Below are 18,897 nucleotides of genomic sequence, written 5' to 3'. Positions count from 1 at the left end.
TAGAGTACACAGCATTGATTTCCAAACTTGCCTGCTGGAGACCTAGGCATCTTCAGAGGGCTCAGGGGTAGGCCCAGAGAACAAGGAGGAAAGACCCAGACTGGGAGGTTTAGTCCCCCTCCATCTAGTACTCCATTTTCAGTTTCATTTTTTTTTACAATCATTTTCCCATAAAACTTCCTTTGAAGAATGAATTTGCTAACTAAAAAAATTTGCACGCCATTGTATTGTTTGTGAGAAGTGAGGTCAAAGAAAGAAAATCGTGTGCCTATATCCTTTTTATTTTTTATTACTGTGGTAAAAAACACATAACAAAAAAATTTACCATCTTTACCATTTTTAAGTACACAATACAGTGGTGTTTATTATATGTATGTTGTTGTGTAAAGATTTCTAGAACTTTTTCATCTTGCAAAGCTATATTCTTTTAAATACAGTAACATTGGAATAGTATAACATTTTGCTATTAATTGCTCATTTCATCCTGTTTTTAAATCAATTTCCCTCCCTTTGGCCAATTTACTCTGCTAGCATTATAAAAGATAGCTATTTCCCCTCTCCTATTTTTTGCATAAAGAGGACACTACTAAGCTATGACCCTTTGTTCTTAAGTACCATGTCTTGGCTTTATTTATGTAATGAAAGCTTCTAAGGACTGGGATGTAATATTGATCATCTAGTTCAACCCTCTCTTATTTGACAGATGAGAAAATAGGTTCAAAGAAGCTTAGTGACTTGCTCACAATCACAGAACTAGATAATAGCAGCACTTGGACCAGTTTTCTTATCACCTGACCAATGTCATCTACCTACTTAATTAGCTTCATTTCAAAATCAAATGTTAGTGGATTATCTGCAGTCTTTTACCCTGAATCCCTTGCTATGTAAACACCCCAATTCTTTTTACAAGGATTGTTGGTAGGGAGGAAGGAGAGTATTAATGATGGGATGTGTCTATTGCTACCAGCTATATGCCAGATAGTAATTAGGGGCTTTACTTAGGCCTTCTAACTTTTTTATAACTTTTGAAAATTTATTTTTAAAACTTATTTTAAAGATTGTAGTAAAATACACATAGCATAAAGATTACCATCTTAACCATTTTTTTAGTGTACCATTCAGTGGCATTAAGTATATTCACATTTTTGTGTAGTCATCATCACCATCCATCTCCAGAACTCTTTTCATCTTGAACAACTGGAACTGTGTTCCTATTAAACAATAACTCCCCAACCCCCTCTCCCCAAGCCCCTGGCAACCACCATTCTACTTCCTATCTTTATGAATTTGATTATTCATGTAATATAATATAAGTGGAATTATACAGTATTTGTCTTTTTGTGACTGGCTTATCTCACTTAACACAACCTCCTCAAGTTTTATCCATGCTGTAGCACGTGTCAGAATGTCCTTCTTTTTTAAAAATTATTTATTTATTATTTATTTTTGGCTGTGTTGGGTCTTCGTTTCTGTGCAAGGGCTTTCTCTAGTTGCGGCAAGCAGGGGCCACTCTTCATCGCGGTGTGCGGGCCTCTCACTATCACGGCCTCTCTTGTTGGGAGCACAGGCTCCAGACACGTAGGCTCAGTAGTTGTGGCTCACGGGCCCAGTTGCTCTGCAGCATGTGGGATCCTCCCTGACCAGGGCTTGAACCCGTGTCCCCTGCATTGGCAGGCAGATTCTCAACCACTGCGCCACCAGGGAAGACCTGTCCTTCTTTTTAAAGGCTGAATAATATTCCATTATACATATATACCACATTTTGTTTACCTTTTATCCGTCAATGGTTAGGCTATCTTACTTTTGAAGGAGCATCATTATCCTCATTTCATGGATGACGAAACCGAGAATGAAAAATGTTCAGTAACTTCCCCTTGGTCCCAGAGCCATAAGCAGTAGCATTACAAGCTAAGCCCAGATATACTTGAATCTAAAAGTCATGCTCTTTTCAGGATTGTGAGGTCATCTCCCAATATCTGCAATATATTTTACCTGTATCAGCATTGTTAGGGGGATGGAAGTCCTTAATTTTACATTTTAGAGCCTTTATTTCTCATATGTTAGCGATAATCTAGAAGATTTACTAACCTTTTTAAAATTGATTAGGGTTTTAACCTTTCAGGTTTATTTACTTGCTGGGAGTAAGGTAGTTATTCAAAGTGATTTTATCATAGTATGAATAGATGGCAATATTCAAATAAAAAGTAGATTTTTTCAAACACACAGTTCTTTCGTAAAATACAAGATGTAAAAATCAACTCATACCGTTATGAAAAATCATTATGCCCTTAAGAGTTGGAGGAAAATATTATCAGCATGGGCTTCTCCTCTGTAAAGCAAAGTAAAGCAAACTGAACTTTACGGATTTATATCCCCACGTTCACGATAATAATAGCTAGCATTTCCTGCCTTCCTGCTATATGCCAGGCATTATGCTAAACACTTTACGTACATTATCTTATTTCATCCTCTCAGCAGCCCTGTGAGGTCAGTACTCCTTGTATCCTCATTCTGTAAAGGGGAAGTGAGGGTAGGAGGGAGGTTTGGTAACTGTTATGGGTTGAAATATGTCCCCTTCCACCTCCACCAAAGATATGTTAAGATTAGTGGCTCAAAATGTGACCTTATTTGGAAATAGGGTCTTTGCAGAGGTAATCAAGTTAAAATGAGGTCATTAGGGAGGGCCCTAATCCAATACGACTAGTGTCCCTATAAAAAGGTGAAATTTGGACACAGATATCAACAAACACAGAACGAAGATGCCCACATGACTGGAGTGATGCATCTATAAACCACAGAATCCCAAGGATTACCAGCAAACACTAGCAGCTAGGAGAGGGCAGAAAGGATTCTCACCTAGAGCAGCAGGGGGATCATGGCCCTGAAGACACCTTGATTTCAGACTTCTAGCCTCTAGGACTGCAGACACTAAATTTCTATTTAAGCCACACAGTTTTGGTACTTTGTTAAAGCAGCTCTGGAAACTCATATAGTAACTTTTCTGGGTCAAACCAACAGCAAGTGATGGAGCTGGTATTTGGACATAGGGCCTACTAAGAGCTTAATAAATATTATCTGCTATTACTAGTTATAACATTAGCAATAATATTTAATGTTATTATTAATACTAAAACTTGGGGCTGTTGTTTCCCTTCTCCTAAGACTATACCGTTATCCATCCACTATGCTACAACTGGGGCTTGCTTGTCACAGATTCAGAAACCCATCAATCTCACTCAAAACTGAATATGAAATCAGTTATCTATACGCGAGCAGCTGGCCAAGTTCAGATACCAGTTAGTCCCCACTTAAAGGAAATGTGCCCTTAACAGTCTATGTGAGACACATGTGAAACTCTGTGAGAGAAAATTCATGAAAAGATCACTAACTATAGGCCTTGTACGTAATACCCACCCATACCTGAAACCCTACACCCTGAGCAAGTGAAGACAACAGATTGTTAAAGTCCTGTGTTTTGACGAGGATTTATCTGGAGAGGATTATTATAGCTCTCAACTCTGCACTAATGTCTAGCAACTGAACGTGCATCCACGGAAACACAATTCAACTTCTTAATTTTCCAGCCCTGCAGATAATTGGTTCCATAGAGACACAAAGACTCACGCTCTCAACATATGCGTCAGAGATGCTGCTTACCAGTAATCAGAGGATCAGCTTCCTCTGAAGTTCAAAAATGTGTGTGTGGAAGGCGTTTGGGGTAGGCAGAGAATCATTTCTGGGTTCTTTATCATAATTAAGGTGGATTATGATTTTTTTTTTTAGGGTGAAACAAATTTAGCAGAACCAGACCCAAATTTTTCATCCTCTCTGTGCTCTATCTCAGCTGAAGTCTCATGTGGTTTGCCATGCTAAAGAATACACTGGAATTTAGTGGAAAACAAAGCATGCAGTTTCTCTAGTTTCATAAATTATCCTCACCCTCATCTTTGGGGGAATTATGAATAGCTAAGTGGAGGCAGAGCTGGTTTTGTGGATAAAGTCATAGGCTGGACATTTGGAGATATGGTTTGTAATTTAGGTTCTGCTTCTGGCTTGCTTTGACCCTCTGGGAAGTCACATTGTTCCCATGACTTTGCTTGGGTTACTTGTGAATTCCAGAAAAACATAGTCCAGAGTTGCAGCGCAAAGTTGCTGGGAGGCTTATTCTGATTGATTGGAAATATGGTGGTCTTCAAAAATGAAGGCCACTGTTATGGAACCCTGCCTCTACGTAGAATTTGTTTGCGTGACACAGTGAATTAAATTCTTAGAAAAGTTGGAGAGGAGTATCATGGCTAATAGCAGGCAATGATTTTTACCTCCTTTCTCACCTAGGCTTTTATCATAGCTTTGAAGTCAAAATAATCCCCCAAATTTTCATCACATTCCAGTTATGCTAAGTGACACTGGCTGTCTCCAAGGGTGAAAGAGACAGGGTCAGGAACTTAGAAGCAACCAGCCACAATCAGCTCAGACATGGGCTGTGTCTTTTAGAGTTGTGAGAGCCATTCCTTTAGTCTGACCTAAACTCCAGCTGTTTTCTCCTATAGTTCAGTTACTATGAATTTTAGATTATTTTGTTTTGCTCCCTCTTTGTTATTTTGTTTTGCTCCCTCTTGTTTTGGCATTTGATAATAGTTCCATTGCTCTATTATCTTGGAATTCCACCTCTAACATTTGCTCCTTCCTTGAGAAATTTAGATCCAAAAAAGCAGATCTCACAGTAGCTGTGAACAGTAGCTCTAGACGGCAGATCTATAATATAAACAAGGTTTCCAGTCTGTGGCCCATCTTGGTCTCAGCACTAGAGAAATTCAGAGAAGGCAGAGCAAAGGATTGATTTACTTGTTCCTGTTAGAGAACAGCTAAAACAATTTCCTTCTAAATCATGCACACTATATCCAGATTAATCTTAAAGCCTCAGTTATACCCCCTTCCCACCTCCAAAAACCTTCAATGACTTCCCAATTATATCAGGTAGCTTTCACTGCAAGCCATTCCAAAACTTACTGGACTCAAACAATAAATATTTATACTTGTAGCAATTCGGTCGGTTGTTTTTCTGGTCTGGGTTGGCTCTGTTGGGCTGGAATGTCCAGGATGGCCTCATTCATATATCTGGAGGTGAGTAGACTGGTGGGTCTAGGAATCTTATCTGGCACGGCTTGTATGAAGTGCAGCTGTCTCTCATCCTTCAGTAGGTTAGCTTTGGCTTCTTCACATGTGATCTCAGGGTTCCTAAGAGCAGTAAGAAAGGGCAAACCCCAATGTCCCAGTGCTTCTTAAGACTTTGCTTGCACCACACTTGCTAATGTCCAACTGGTCAAGCCCAGAATCCAAACAGGGATATAGGAAGCTGTGATTGTTGCAGGGGATCACTGCTACGACACCATTTAATAAGGTCCACACCCCTTATCAAGGTATTAATTCATTCTGAATGCAATCTAGCATCCCAACACTATGCCACACTGTACACCATTAGCACTTAGGCTCCAGCCAAACTGAAATTGCTGTTTCTAGTAGCTGCCACACTTTCTGGTCCCCATGGCATTATTCTTGCACTTGTCTCTATTAGAATGCCTTTCCTCCACTTGCCACACAGCCAAATTCATCAGAGAATAAGTTTTTAAGCCCCTACACTGTGTAAGCAGTCTGCTAGGCTGGAGAAACAACCTTGAAGAAGCTCAGAGCTACCTATCCTGTATAGTTTTCTATAGTTTTCTGTAACAAAGTACCGTAGACTGGGTGGCATAAACAACAGAAATACTTTTTCTCACAGTTTTGGAAGCTAGAAGTCTGAGTTCAAAGTGCCAGCAGGATTGGTTCCTTCTGAAGTCCATGAGGGATGAATCTGTTCCGGGCCTCTCTCCTCGGCTTGTAGATGGCTGTCTTTTCCCTGTGTCTTCACGTGGTCTTATCTTCTGTAACTGTCTGTGTTTTAATTTCCTCTCTTTCTAAGGACTTCAGTCATAATAGATTAGAGCCCATTCTTACAGCCTCATTTTAACTTAATCACCTCTTTAAAGACCCTGTCAGTAAATACAGTCACACTCTGAGGTACTAGGCATTAGGACTTCACCATATGAATTTCTTGGGGGACACAATTCCGCCCATAACATATCCTTAAATACCCCCACTCAATTGCTATCTCTTCTTTAAAACCTTGATAATAACTCCTGGATAAAAATAAATTTTATCTCCTTTTAACCTCCCTTGCTAATTTAATTGCCTCTTTTATGATTCTGATCGCTTACTATCTTGTGTTATAGTTATCAATATCTGTGTCTCTTTTTCCTATTCATTCATTCAGTATGTACTGGGCACCACCCAAGTATCAGGCATTGTACCAAAGGCTAGTAACAGAGGTTTAGCAGACACTGCCAGTGCCCTGCCCACTTCCCTGCTGGCATCCACTGTTGCAGTACGTGCTGATGGTGTCTTGTGCAACCTCCACAACTCTCTGCCCCAGGGTTTTCTACCTGGAGCCCAGAGCAGGTGGCAGTGCCCGGGAGTTAATGCCTCTGGGAGCAGCCCAAAGGTTGTTGGTGGTTAAGCACCCCTGATTCCCACCCCCACATGGGACACAGAAGCATGATTTCCCAGAGGTTTCTAATAGGATGGAGCTTCATCTGCCCATGGAGGTCCTGGCTACATAATGCACATCCTCATGATTGGCTCCATCCTCCATTCTTGCCCTATTTTCCTACTTCCCTACCCATGCTTCATGGGATCGGCTTTAAATGGACTTCTCGCTCTCAAATACCTGTCTACGGGATGACTTTTAGGACAAGTCAGCCTAAGTCAAGTGGTGAGCAGAGAGGTTGTGGTTTCTATTCTTACATAACTGATTTACTCACAGGGCTGCAGACAAGAGAATAGGGAATCCCATTACAGTATGCTAACAGCTAACATTTATTGTGTAGTCTCAAAAGCAGTTCTAATACAAATAAGAAATATTATTATTCTCATTTTACATATAAGGAAACCAAGGCTTAGAGAGGTTGAGAAGTGGCCCAGGGGCAACAGAAACTGAGAGGTACTAGGGATTTAAACCCAGATTTGTAAGATTTCAGGCACAGAACTCTGCCATTTAGTTAGCTGCCTCTCATTTAGTTGTTTCTTCTCCATTTGCAGATGGTTTCAGAAGGGTTTGACTTATTAAAAACAAACAAACAAACAAACAAAACAAAACATGAAACCTAACAGGGATTGAGGTCATGGGCCATAAGCATCACCCAGGTGTCTAATTAATGGCTACAATCCATCACGTGGAAACCTGGCATGGAGCAGTGAGTCACAGGGGCCCAGACCTGCCCCAGGCCCTGAGACATGTTATCCCTCCAAGCCAGCTGGTTACTTACAGCAAATCCACTCCCTGTAAATGCCAGCAAGCCCTGGAACACATGGATTTCTTCTTATAGCAGAGCTGATGGACCTGTCATCTTGGGTAGCAGCAGCCGCTAGGCTTGTCAGCTTCCAGGTGGTAAAGACCTCCTCTGGGCCCAGCCTCCCTCATGAGTGCTGTAGTATCAGGATGGGGGCAGGGCTGTTTGGCCTTCACTTACCAGGTCACTGATGACAGCATTTCATCCTGGGCAGCTAACTGCTCCATTCTCCAAGAGACCCTTTTGTCTGTTCCAGGTCACCGGGGCACCCTTTCCCACGGGAAGTCAGAGAGGCTGCTTCTTGCTTCGAGCTGGCCTGCTCGGGAGAGCGGCACCGGGTGCCTGGGGGGAGCCAGGGAGGCCGGCTCAGTGCTAATGAGCCACAGGGCTCTTCCATTTAGCAGGGATATCACAGCCAGGATACAACACCGAGAAGGCCAGCAGCCTGTTTCATTTTTCTTCTCCTGTTTCTCGGATTAAGAACGAGCAAACAATAACAAAAAGCAAAACAACGACAACCATAACTATAGTTGCTTATTCTATTCTGTGTTACCAATTGTTGTAATAGAAAACCTAGATTTGAACTTCTGTTCTACCAGTCCCTGGCCATGTGTCTCTGGGCAAGTGGCCTCCCCTCTCCCAGCCTCTGCTTCTCCTGCGGTCAAGCAGGGTAAGTACTTTATCTAAGGCCACATGGCTCATGTGGCATGGCTGGAATTCTATCCTGTGCCTCTGTTGGTATCAAAACACAGTGCTTCCTCTTAGAAAGGTGTTGGCACATAACATAGTAAAGGCTCAAAAGGTTCAGCCTCGGACCCTGCACTGACACCAAGGCAGAGTTGTGAAGGAGACACAGTACGTGCTGATTGTTCTCAGTTTTACCCTTTCTGTCTTCCTAAATTTCAGGCACCCAGAATTCTTGACATCTCTGCCTATACCCACATTTCCCTTGCTTCTTAGAAAGAGTCTGGAATTTGGATTTTTCTGAAACCCTTAGACTTGGGTTCCAGCTCTGCCACTTACTGGCTGCATGACGGTGGACACGTTAATTCTATATTTTCATGTCTCAATTTCTCATTTTTAAAAAGGAAGGGGCTGGTCTGAATAACCTGCTAATTTAGTTTAAAATGATAGGTTTGGAGGCAGATGGTCGGGTTAAGGATCTCCAGGTGTGTGAACTTGGACAAGCCCTCACCTTCCCCAATTCTGAAGTTCCTCATTTTTAAAATGGGAAGAAGGGAAGCCCCTACCTCACAGGTAGTGGTGCAGAAGGGTCAGTGCAAACGAGGCATTTCTTAGGATAGTACCTGGCACGTACTGTTCATAGTAGCAGCAGTAGCAGCCATATTCCTAATGTAAAATTCTCTGGTCTAGGATCAAGGTGGTCATTTCCACCGTAGCCTTTATTTCAATCACGGTGTTTCCTTTCTCTGGAGACAGTTGCTTTATAAAGACATGGTTAGCTGTTAAAGGGATTTCAGTCAAAAGGGAGTATTTGAGGGGCTTTCCAAGCTCCTTGGAAAGCATGCCACTTGGGCAGCGGCATACTCCGACAGTCTATACAACGTGTTTAATGTGGAACAACCAGGTAGGTGAGCTAGGAGGTCGGATTTTTTTCTTCAGAGGCTCTCCCCGGAATGGTAGAGCAAGTCTTCAGTTTGAGTGCATGTGGGTCTTACCAGAGGAAGGTGGAAGAGTGTGGCTGAAGATGCCAACCCAGCCCTGGTCTGACATATCATTGTTAGAATTTAAAGAGGCTTCCTTCCGCCTCTGCTCTCTCTTGGCCCTGCCGGCTGGCATTCTTATTCAAATCAGACCCCAATCAGAGGGGAGTACACATCAGTCAGTCAGACAGGCTTGCAAGCGTGGGCTTTAATTACCCTATGCCTTCTCATAGTTCACACCCAAAGGAAATCACTGCAGCAGAGGATCTGGACTTTATTCTCAAAGGAAGCATTCAGTGAATAGAAAGTGCAGAGCCTGTGAAATGTGATGGAAATTGGCATGCAAAAAGAGATGGAGACAGGCCACAGAAACTTCGTCAGGAAACTTCTCAGGACTCCTGAGACCTTTTCCCAGGAGTCTCTTGTTAAGTATTTTTGCTTGTGATCTGTAGGCTTCCACAGCAGAAGTCCTTCTAATCACAGAAGCATAGCTTCATGTGGTTCAAAAGGAGCTTAATGGGCATGTGGTCTAATCACCCATCTGACATCTGAATCCCCGCTACGCCATTTCTGCAAACAGGTCTGCTAATCTCTGCTGCAATGTCTGCAACGGTGGGATACTTATCTGGTCCAGTCCATTTTTGTTCAGGTATCTTAGAAAGTTCTTCCAGAGTGAAGTGTTCTCCCAGAAGCTTCCATCTTTTGCTTCTAGAACCTCTTTGGGCCACTCAGCACATATAATCTCAATGTTTCCCAAATTCTGTCATTCGTGCATCACCTTTACAATTGTTCTATATCTGTGCTCTATCTGTAATACTATCAACTGGATGTTTTCCTTTTAACGGATTTTTTAAACTTAAATGCTTTAATTTTGTCCTAAACAAAATATCTGTGAAACTATGGGTTTAAAGGGGAAGTATTGTTTTTACGTTATGTATAAAAATAAATATACCTATCAGGTAAAACCATCTGTGTACCATCAAGGGTGGCACACCATATGTCTGCTCTCTAAATAACAATGTTTTATCATATTTAAGTAAATGAAATAAGTTGGGGGGATGTTTATTTGTTTTTGTGGTACCCGGGCCTCTCACTGTTGTGGCCTCTCCCGTTGCGGAGCACAGGCTCCGGACGCGCAGGCTCAGCGGCCGTGGCTCACGGGCTCAGCCGCACAGCGGCGTGTGGGATCTTCGCGGACTGGGGCACAAACCCGCGTCCCCTGCATCGGCAGGCGGACTCTCAACCACTGCGCCACCAGGGAAGCCCCGGGGGGATGTTTATTGAGTCGTTATTATATGCAGTTACACAGTAGGTGCTTCATATATGTTATCTCAGTGAATAGGTTAATGCTCACAGTAACGCTCTGAACTCAGTGTTATTTTTATACTTGTTTTACAGATAAAAAAGTAGAAGCTCAGAGAGGGGGAAATACTGACCTCAGGTTATACAATTAATGAATGAAGAGGTTAGGACTTGAATTCATGTCTTCTGGTTTCAAATGCCAAGCTTTGTCCACTGGTCCACAGAATGACCAGGAGTTCTATTGGCCCCAGAAAAAAGGTACTTCCAGTGGCTTGGTGCCTTTGCTTTATTTTTTCAGCCAGGGTGGAAGAAGATATCCTTGTCTCCAAACAGCTCACTGCTGATGAGAACAGTTGTTCATTCTTCAGTGAGTGCTCTTATGGGCTCTAAATAGACAGCTAAGTTGACAGACATAAGTGTGGCAGGTGTATCCTAGCCATAATTCCTTTCTTTTGAGAAATGTCTTGGTCTGTAATCAAGCCCAAGGCACACTAGACACAAATAACAGATAATGTAAAAGTGGGGTGGAGTGGAGGAAGGGACAAGAATAGTTCCTCCCCAGCATCTCCAGTCTAATCCTTTCAGCCCTTCATGTGCTACTTTGAATGTGTGCTGTGTACCATGTGGTGGGCTAGGAAGGTGGGAATGTAAGAAAAGTTAAGGACAAGTTACAAGAAAGCTGTTGGAGCTATTTGCTCACACAGGAATGAGGAATAACTCTGAAAACCAGCCAGATCCTCAGGCTAGGGGAATGATGTCCTCCACCCTTTCCTTCCTTTAGCACCAGGAGCTTAAAGTGCTCATGTGCAGTTTCCCTAAGCAGCTCTATACTGATGTTTTATAATATCTTAAAAAGAATTACATGAAAAAGGGCCTCATGAGCGAATACATTTGGGAAATGGTCCTTACTATGTTCTCTTCTTGTTGATTCTAAATGTATGTTACCCATTAAAGGCTCTGAGAAAAGATACCTGATAACTTTAACTCAGGGCAACTCAAGCTTATTTGATCACTGTCAGGAAAAGTTGAAAGGCTTTGAAATGGCCACAGGATTTCTGGGTGTCCTTTCAATTGAATGTGAGGCATTAACTACCTTAGCCTTTTGGATTATTTGATTTTATAGGGTCTTCGTCTCTTACTGTCTTTGACCAAACTATTTTATAGATCTGTAAATTGTAGACAACTAATAGTAATGTAAATGATTCTTGTTCTTGAAGTGCAAATGCATTTTTTTTTCTGGCGGAGTTGCATAGATGCATCTGCTAGCAATTTTATTTCTGCATTCCTGATTGCCTATATATGTGTCTGTTCTTTGAATTCTCCTTTGAACTCATTTTTTTACATCTTACTTGTTCCCTCATTATTTATGATAAATTTTAAATTTATCATAAATAAATTTTTGACCCATTTTTATTTTATATTTGTAGGAGAAGCATGATTTTTCTCTTTTCGAAAAATTACCCTTTTATACTCAGAACCTCATTTTGTTTCAAGTCTGTTATGAATTTGATCTCTTCGTATACCTGTGTATCTACCCCTGTGGGCTGCCGATTCTGGCCCCTGGCTTCTCTTTCTCTCCCAGCTCAGCAGCTTTAGTCTAAATCTTGCAGTAACCTACTACTTTCTGGTCTCGAACTCCCTCTTCTGCCATGCCTATGGGCCAAGTAGCTTAGGGAAGCACAGCATCTGACATGCTTTCTCTAATGGTCCTTCCGAGAACACACTTTTGAGAAGAAATTTTCCTGTCTTCACTTCTGGCATGACTCTCTGAGCTGCCATCCCGCAATTTTCACTTAACCAAATCCTTCTTATCTTCTCAGGCCCAACCTCTTCCTCCATGCATCCATTCTTGGTTATTCCAGCCTGAATTACTTTCTTCCTGCCCTGAAGTGCCTTAACATTTTGTATCACTCTTATGGCCTTCTTCACATACTTCCTGATGGCATTTATGAACATTTAAAAAATCTCAACAAATTCCAGAAGACGGCATAATTCTTTATACTTCTTGGTGGAAGAATCATGTGGTTGGTCCTGGTGCATGAATTTGTTCTCTTAGACTCAGTCAAATTATGAAAAGTAACATTTTGTGTGTATGTGTGTGTGTATGTGCATGTGTGTGTGTGTGTGTGTGTGTGTGTGTGTCTATGTGCATAAGTGATTTTTTATGACAAGGACCCAGGGTATGGGAGGAAGCCAGGCAAAAGTGAGATCTCATGCAGCATCTTTCAGAGGCTACGTGCAGCCTGACCACGTTGGGAATTCTGGGGCATGAACTGTGCCTTAGAGTTGCCCTCACCAGGGAGTACCTGTGATTTGGATAAGGGCCACCCACTCACTCCCTGGGCAGCTGTGGGGAAAGAGTGGCTCAAATAGCCTGAGGGAAGTTCTCCAAGGATAAGCTATGGGGGCTGCTTTTTAGAATCAAAATTATACAGGAAAAGGGTGCACAAATATGTTAAACAGGGATCAAATGGGATCTAGGTGCATCACCACCATTGCCTATGACCTTGCTTCATAAGAAAGTTTTAAAAATTGTGCTACAGTACACACAACATAAAGTTGACCATCTTATCCATTTATAAATGTGCAGTTCAGTGGCCTTAAGTACAGTCACATTGTTGTGCATCACCACCACCCATCCACAGAACGCTTTTCATCTTGCAAAACTGAAACTCTGTACCTACGCAACAATAGCTCTCCATTCTTCCCTTTCCCTAGCTCTTGGCAACCACCTTTCTACTTTCTTTCTCTATGAATTTGGACTATTTTAGGTACCGAATAAAAGTGGAATCATACAGTATCTTTCCTTTTGGGGAACTGTAAAGTTTTTCAACAAGTGCCAATAATCCTTTAAGAAATAGTGCCCTGAAATGTTTACGTCACAGAAATGGCCTCCCCGGCCCTCTCTTATTCTTACAGGGTACTAGAGACCCCTCTCACTCTTGCCAGTAATTTCAAATAATAGATCAAGACTGGGTCCATGAGGACTTTGATTTACCTGGAGCTGTATGACTCCTACTGCTGGTGATGAAATCAAGTCACTGTGGTACTTCTTAACATACAGATTCCAAGGTTCCTCCTCAGACCTATGACTCAGAATCTCCCACAATGGAATATATGTCCTGTTTATGAAAATTCTTTTCCACGTGAATTTTGTGTAGCCAGAAAAGCATTTTCAGAATCACCAATCTCGAGCAATAGTTTTCAATCTTGTTTTTAAGCCACTGAATCCTTCCTTGAAATAACATTTCTCACCAGGCACCGTTTTCCAAGAGAAGAGCAGAGCTGTTCAATCTGATGGAGGAAAGAGGGCCTCAAGATTTGGTCACAGCTCACCTCCCTCTGCCATGCCAGCTCTTCCATCTCAGGGCCACAAGGCTTCCTAGAAAAAGCTTGAAAATTAATGATCTAAAAAGTTGTGTTGAGGGCTTCCCTGGTGGTGCAGTGGTTGAGAGTCCGCCTGCCGATGCAGGGGACACGGGTTTGTGCCCTGGTCCGGGAAGATCCCACATGCTGCGGAGCAGCTGGGCCCGTGAGCCATGGCCGCTGAGCATGCGCGTCCGGAGCCTGTGCTCTGCTATGGGAGGAGAGGCCCATGTACCGCAAAAAAAAAAAAAAAAAAAAAAAAAAAAAATTGTGTTGAAAGCTTCTTTTCTCTACTCATGTGTGATACATGAAAAGTGGGCCCTCCCCAACCAGAATATATCCACATCAAGTCCCTGGAACCGGTGAATATCTTATTTGGAAAAAAGTGTCTTTGCAGGTGTGATTAAGTTAAGGATTTTGAGATGAGGACATTACAATAAATTCCTCCTGTTGGCCCTGAATGCCGTCACAAGTGTCCTTACAAGAGGGAGGAGAGTGAGATTTTAGACAGAAGAGGAGAAGAAACAGTCACAGGATAAGGCAATGCGAAGACAGAGGCAGAGATTGGAGTGATGTTATCACAAACCCCAGAAAGCTGGGGCACACACCAAGAGGTGGACGAGGCAAGGAACTGACCCTTGTCTAAAGCCCCCAGAGAGACCGTTGTCCTGTTAGATTTTGGACTTGTAGCCTTCAGAATTGTGAGAGAATTAATTTCTGTTATTTAAGCTAGTGGCAACTTGTTACAGCAGACACAGGGAACTAATCCGCTGTGCAATTAAAAACCAGTTTTCAAAGGTGTAAAAAGATTTCTATAGCTACTCTACGAAAACAGTTGTTGATTATTGTTGTTCCTTCCATGGGCAGTAGATGGGCCCAATAGTAACATCTTGGATAAGCACCCGGATAGAATCAGAAAGCTTCCTGTCTCTTTCCTCCTTAGGGGAAATAATAAATCTCTGTCATGTCAGTTAGTTCGATTTTCAAGTGTCCCTCTATTTACTTAGGCGTTGGAAAAACTCTTGTGGATGAAAAGATTCAAACAGTTTCAGAGTACAAGCCCTTTTCCCAGTCAACTTTTCCCCTGCAAAGACTATATTTTGTTTCTGTGCTACTAATCCATTTACATAAGTTCTGTCTAGAGGAGAGGGAAATGTAAATGGCTTGGAAAAAAAGGACTCTGTCTGCAGTAAGTGATAATGCACCTTTTTATTTTGTGGAAATTAAGCTCTTACTGAGTCCACATATTATAAATATTTAAGCCATTAAGTGGCATTTTATGCAAATCAATAAATGAGAAGGAAACACCACTTGTAGAAAAATAAATTCACTTTTATGGGTATAGCATGGCCACTTCTTGACTGTTGTTATTATACAGAATAATCAGTAGGATGGCCGTGTGCTGTAAGTCTCAAAAAACAAACTCCATCAAGTATTTTAAGTCCTAATAATTCCTTGTGTTTGTGTAGTACTTTACAGTTCGCAAAATGCTTTTATATTCAATCTCTCTCACATCAACTTTGCAAGTAGGTAAAACAGGGATTACCAGTTGGTATGGGTTGAATTATGTCTCCCCTGCCCCTTACCCAGCCTGACCCAATTCACATACTGAAGCCCTAACCCGCAGTACCTCAGAAGGTGACCTTATTTAGAAATAGTCACTGCAGATGTAATTAGTTAAGATGAGGTCATATTGGAGTAGGATGGGTCCCTAATCCAATATGAGTGGTGTCTTTATAAAAAGGGAAAATTTTAACACGAACACACATAGAGGGAAGAGACACAGGGAGAAGATGGTCATCTACAAGCTAAGGAACATCTGAGGCCCTCAGAAACTAGAGAGACAACTGGAACAGATCTTTCCCTTATGACCCTCAGAAGAAACCAATCCTGCTGATACCTTAATCTTGGACTTGTAGCCTCTAGAACTGTAACACAAGGAATTTGCATTTTTAAGCCACCCAAGTTGTGGCACTTTGTTAGGAGCCCTAGTGAACTAATACATCAGTGGAGTTTAGGAAGTGACTTCGAGATCCTATAAGAATGGATCCAGGACTAAAACCTGGATTTTCTGATTCCTAGTGCCGTGATGTGAAAATTTCAGATTCTACTGATTATAGGTGCCAGGGCTGCGTAAGAGGACATGAACCATTCTCTGCAGCTGATGAGTATCAAGAGCAGGAGTTAAGTAGAATATCATCCTCTTCTCCGGTTGAGATGAGAGATGTGGAGGAACCTGGAGAGGTAGCATAGGCTCAGACACAGTGGAGAACTCTGAATCACAGCAAGCAGCTGGGTTGTGGGGTTTGCAGGCATGTGCTAAGAATAACACATAGCACTTGGTTCAAGGGTCAGATAGCTGTGATTAATGACTGAAGAAGTCAAAGAACTGGTGAGTTGAAGTCAAGCCCACCCTTCCAGCTGCCCAAGAATTCGCCGAGGATAGGGCAGGCGAGCCCTGCCATCAAGGTTCAGGGATCTCTGTAGACCGAGGCAGCTTAGGTGATGATTCTCCCTGGGAACTGTTCCTTGGGACTAGAGGAAACACATTTCCAGAAGCACGGGTTCCACCAAGGATTGTATGACTCTTTCCCACTTAGTTCTTGTTTTCATATGGAGACATGATAGGGAAATGGTGGGTTTCAAGGAGGGTTGTATGCCACCTGACATCCTCTGCTGGAGCTCTGATTGGAGCCAGGTGTGTGCTCATGACTGAAGATGACTGCATGGTTCTCAGCTACCTTGTGAGGAAGAAGCGCAGGTACAACCCACTGTTGCTTCCTGAAAGTCAGTTGTGTGAGTAAAGAGGACAAAATGCCCAGTGTGATGGGAAGCATGTGAGGTAGGTTCCTTTGGTAGTAGAGACACTCAGGTACCTTAAGGATCCAGAGGTTTATCATACTGATTCATGGATGGGGAGAGGAGACAAGAATATTGGCCATGCACTGGATCCTCTCAGAGGTTTGGATATGGTTTGAACACTGGAGGAATCCAGCACCTTTCTGCTGTCACACTGCCCATCAGCAGAGCAGATTCCTTGATTCCGACTCCTAACCTCTGCTCCTCCTTTTATGATTCCTGCCAGTAGAGGCTTCAGGAAACAGAAAATCCAATATATGACAAAGATAGGCCCAGTGAAAGGTCTGAGGCAGGATAAAGAGCATCTCCCCATGGAATGGTATTGAGGGGTACACAGCCAGACAGTTGATTCTGAACAGTAGCCAGAAGATTTTGCACCAAGAATCTGAGGAAACAAAAGTGGACAAGCTATGGCAGCTTCAGATTCAGTTCACGTTTGCTAAGAACTTAACATAGTCTACACACTGTGCTCGATGCTTTTACCTATATTATTTCATTGGAAAGCCGAAAGTAGAATTCCTCTTAAGGAGAGGATTGTTTCTGTTTAGGGAAGTGCTTGGATTTGTAGCTTTTCTGGATGTATGTGAAGAAGTCTTCCCTGCATCTCATTTTTTTATGGGCAAAAGCAGGATATGGAAAGATCTTAAAGCTGTTTGTGATGAAGCTGGAGAATGTCCAATTTCCAAAGTTGGCCCAGGAAGGAGGGGTTATAGAATCATATACTTTATTCTTCACAGTGAGTGTATGAGAGAGATACCATTGTTATCCTCATATAAAATAGAAGACAGTGCACAGTAAGGTTTAGTAACCTCCCCAGGGCCACACAGCTAACTACTGACAGAGGTGAGTTTGAATGCATTGTATTTGATGGCAAAACTTACACTTTTAACTGTTAGGCTATATCCTTAGAAACATTTGCCCTTTAATAAGTACCTAATGCAATAAGATAAAATAAATCTTTAATATCTCCAGTTAAATTTCCACTTGGCTTAAAGAATCCAACTCCCTTTTGTATTTGTAAGTGGTTAGTGTGGTTTGTAGCAATATGACGAGCACAGTGAGCTAGCGGACGGTCATCGTGAGGGAGGCTAGAGCACCATCTCTACCTCCTTCAAGAGTGGATGTAACAGCGACAACAACAAAAATAGCATCTCAGCAGAGCTGCTTTCAGACAGGCTTATGTTTATGGCTTAGACTTGACATCGTAATATCTTATGACTGAGAGAGAGAGGCTGAAACTTATGCTGTTCTTGAGATAATGCAGTAACCTAGAATGCTTAAGTGATTTGCAGGAAAACTACCAACAAAAAGTAGGAATTAGATTCTGTTTAGAAAGCTTAAGCAAATACATCTTAAATTTGGACTGGATAGTCCATTGCTCATGTGGACTTGTTAACTAATTTTAAGCTTCTTGACACATTTACATTCCTCAGGTCGGTGGTGGGGATGGATTGAGTGTCAAATTCGATTTGTGAAGGAGACCATGTGCTGGGCTCAGAAACTCGCAAAAATAGCTTTTAATTTGCTTCCCCTGTAAGCGGATTATATAGAGTGTGATTTTCATGTTTTTGGGATCTTACCTCTATTCCAGCCGCTATTGCAAGAGCTGTCAGAGGAAGGGAACTGCTCGTGTTCTGCAAAGCCGAATAACCATGTTTCCTTTGAATTTTACAGCAGCACTTTCTCTAGATTTACTTTGCTTTAAATCCTGAAAAACCTAGAGATATTACACACCTACCTGACTCTGAAAGCAGAGGATTCCTGTGGGGTGTTTATTTCTATCATAATCACAAGATGAACTGATAGTGCCTGAGCTGGGATAGAGGAAACAAATAGACCATTTCCAAATGCTTTTGCAATGAATATAGCTGAACTGTCTTTAAAAAACAAAACTAGTCAAAATATGTGTGATTATTCTAAAAAGTAAGTCATCTTTATAGGCGAAGCAGTCTGGAAATGTAAGCAGTAGAAAGCAGAGTGTGTGTGTGTGTGTGTGTGTGTGCGCGCGTGTGGTTGTTGTTTTAGGTGTCTGTCTTCAAAGGCTGCAATCATCTGACAGCGCTTGCTTAAATTCTTCAGAGGATTTTTGACTGTAGTGTATATCAAATGAAGGAGGAGGATAAATCTAGCCAGCCATTGCACAGTTCAAGATGCAGTCTGGGGCTTCCCTGGTGGCGCAGTGGTTGGGAGTCCGCCTGGCGATGCAGGGGACACGGGTTCGTGCCCCGGTCCGGGAAGATCCCACATGCCGCGGAGCGGCTGGGCCTGTGAGCCACGGCCGCTGAGCCTGTGCGTCCGGAGCCTGTGCTCCGCAATGGGAG

At 42.3% G+C, this 18,897-nt stretch overlaps 2 long non-coding RNA genes across 5 annotated transcripts in view; one reads left to right on the top strand and one right to left on the bottom strand.

The window, feature by feature from the left end:
* Positions 1–18,897, top strand: part of LOC137232677 (uncharacterized) — a 920,890-nt gene that overhangs the window by 446,045 nt on the left and 455,948 nt on the right. The gene's annotated exons all lie outside the window — the stretch shown is intronic.
* Positions 4,825–7,914, bottom strand: LOC137233141 (uncharacterized). The gene is made up of 2 exons (XR_010947317.1): positions 7,566–7,914; positions 4,825–5,238 (listed from the first exon to the last, which is right to left on the bottom strand). It is a non-coding gene; the product is annotated as an uncharacterized lncRNA (long non-coding RNA).

This window comes from Pseudorca crassidens, chromosome 10 (genome assembly GCF_039906515.1).
Source record: "Pseudorca crassidens isolate mPseCra1 chromosome 10, mPseCra1.hap1, whole genome shotgun sequence".
Lineage (NCBI taxonomy): Eukaryota > Metazoa > Chordata > Mammalia > Artiodactyla > Delphinidae > Pseudorca > Pseudorca crassidens.
This window is presented reverse-complemented; position numbering and strand designations above follow the sequence as displayed.